Source organism: Theobroma cacao, chromosome 5 (assembly GCF_053813885.1).
Source record: "Theobroma cacao isolate CCN51 chromosome 5, ASM5381388v1, whole genome shotgun sequence".
Lineage (NCBI taxonomy): Eukaryota > Viridiplantae > Streptophyta > Magnoliopsida > Malvales > Malvaceae > Theobroma > Theobroma cacao.
Window position 1 is genome coordinate 11760657 of NC_142643.1, and position 2457 is coordinate 11763113.

The 2457-nt window shown below is 32.7% G+C and overlaps 1 long non-coding RNA gene across 1 annotated transcript; it reads left to right on the plus strand.

Moving 5' to 3' along the window:
- The first annotated feature begins 202 nt into the window (after positions 1 to 202).
- LOC148762449 (uncharacterized) lies at positions 203 to 2120 on the plus strand. Its single transcript, XR_016026558.1, has 3 exons — positions 203 to 305; positions 954 to 1037; positions 1907 to 2120. It is a non-coding gene; the product is annotated as an uncharacterized LOC148762449 (long non-coding RNA).
- The last annotated feature ends 337 nt before the right edge of the window (positions 2121 to 2457 follow it).

A 2457-nucleotide genomic window follows, 5' to 3' on the forward strand; every position in this document is an offset into this window, starting at 1 on the left:
CCAAAACTTTGGAAAAATCTGGAAATATCACTTAAGACTTGGATAAGTCAAAGGGAATGCATGGTGAAAGAAAATAGGACAAGTGGATGGCTAGAAAAAAGAAATGAATTAATAAAATATTTAAAATATGAATAAAATAATATTATTTCATTAAACAATAAAAATGCATTAAAAATCAGCCCACCCATTCTTCTTCTTCAACATTCGGCCAAGCAAGAAACAAGAGAGAGAAAGGAGAAAACAAAACCCTAGAGAGAGAAAATCAAAGAAAAAGTGTGAATTTCCAAGGAAATTAAGTGAAAAAGGTGAGATTTTTCTATTAAGCTTGAGTTTTCTTATTCTCAAGCATTTCTCTTTATTTTCCATGATTAAATTACATTTTTTCATGATGAATTCAATTCTGAAAAAATGGGTTAGGAGAGAGAAAGTTGTTGGATTTATTTGATTTTAATTTATGTTAGTGTTTTTAGTTAGTTTAGCATATTTAGAAACAAAACAATAAGAAAAGAATTTATTTTCTCCCCCAACCATTAATGGCTGAATTTACCATGTAGTGAGTGAGGATGAGTTTGATTTTATTCTAGGAGAATTGGTTAAGGAATAATGAATTATGAGCCTAGAAAAATAATGAGAATTTTCGGAGCAAAAATACGAATTTTTACCCACTAGGGGTATTTTCGTAATTTGCTGTTGGGACTGATAATTTGCATCACACTGAGGGACATTAAGTTAATTTGGGTGCAATTGAGGTATAGAAACTGAAAAGAATTAAATTGGAGTTTAAACGAACCCGTTAGGAATTTAATCGGGTGATAAGACGAATTAGGCTAATATCGGATTTAGATAGTTACCAGTGCATTTTTGCATTCCATATCATGCATTGGTAGTCCAAATTAGTTTAATTTTGATTTAGTACCAACTTAGTGAAATTCTCGATTTTGTACTGTGTCAAGGTGGTGAGTCCTCCAATAAAGGCAAGAAAATTACATCCGAGGACCAGTAGACAGAGTGCTTCGAAAGTCTGCATTCTAGACATTGTGAGTAAACTTATTATCGTCTTAATTATCTAGAGTAGTTTTATACAACTATGTGATTTTATGAAAAATGGGTTTAAATGGTAAATTGTTATGTTTTAAGGGAAATTGAGATTTTATAAAATGATTTTATAAATTTTCTGAAAAATCGAATATTGGTTTTGAAAACAGAGTAATTGGAGACTGCTAGTTTGTGTTGCAAATTTATCGTTCTGAATTGAATGGCTTATGACAATAAATGAGCATGAATGGCTAAACTGATTTTGGTGTCATAATTATTTATACTGTGTATTCAGCCTTGAGAGGCTAGGTTGCGATAAATTGCCATGTCATGCTAGAATGAATTTTATTGATTGGTGGATTATATATTAGTTATTTACTGCAGAGGGGGTTCCGTGGACCAGCCTATTAGAGGGGCACGGTAAACTCCATTATATTATTACCTCGAACGGAGAGGCGCGTAGGGTATCTCCTGGGGTAAAGCTTAGGGTTCACTTCACGCTAAACCACCACGTGAAGGGGAACTCAGCCAACGCCAAGGAACGGCTGTATTTTTCTCAAATTAAAAATATATTTTAAGTGTATATGAAATTTTAACAGCCTTGGCGGACTCGGTTGGATGCCCTGCGCAAGGTATCACCGAGTATGAGTTTTGGCACGAGCCAAAGTTTTAAGAAATTCATAAGCCAAGTTGATTACTCGATTTTTATGGATTGATTTTATTTGGTTGAAATGAGTTGAATGGTAATGAAATTACAGTATGATGATTTATTTTAATTGTCTCCATTTACTCGACTTTAGATAGTTTAGATGGTATCTGTTTACTCACTGGGATTTTATAATCTCACCACCCTCATTTCCTCACATTTCAGGCTCAGGGAATTTCGTAGTTAGCTGACTTGAACAAGGACCTTTATTTGGACTCGAATCGGTAAAAGCTGTAGGTTTCCAGCTTCCGATGCATTTTGGATAGATATGGGCCCACGTGTCACTGTAAAAGAAATTTTATGCTTTGGTTATTTGTTTTATAGTATATATGTATATAATTATCTTTTACGCTATAAGAATTATGTATCGATAGTTTTATGAAAATTATTTTACAAGAAAATAGTTTATTTTATTGAATATTTTTATTATATTCAAATGGTCAAATTTTCACTTCAAATGAACGTTTTAGATACTTAATTTTTTTTAAATCATTAAATATATATTTTCGGCTTACCTACTACATTTTTAGCAAGTTTCGAGGTTTTCGACAAAAATGACAAAAATGCCCCTATGAGCAAAAAAAAAATGTTATGTTATGATTTGGAAATGATTTGAAATCCTTCGTATTTTGATTATTTGATAACTATTGCTCACCGGGGAAGTGCGAAAGCTGATACGAGAGCCTTGCGAGGTTTCGATCGACATTCGGGGTGAA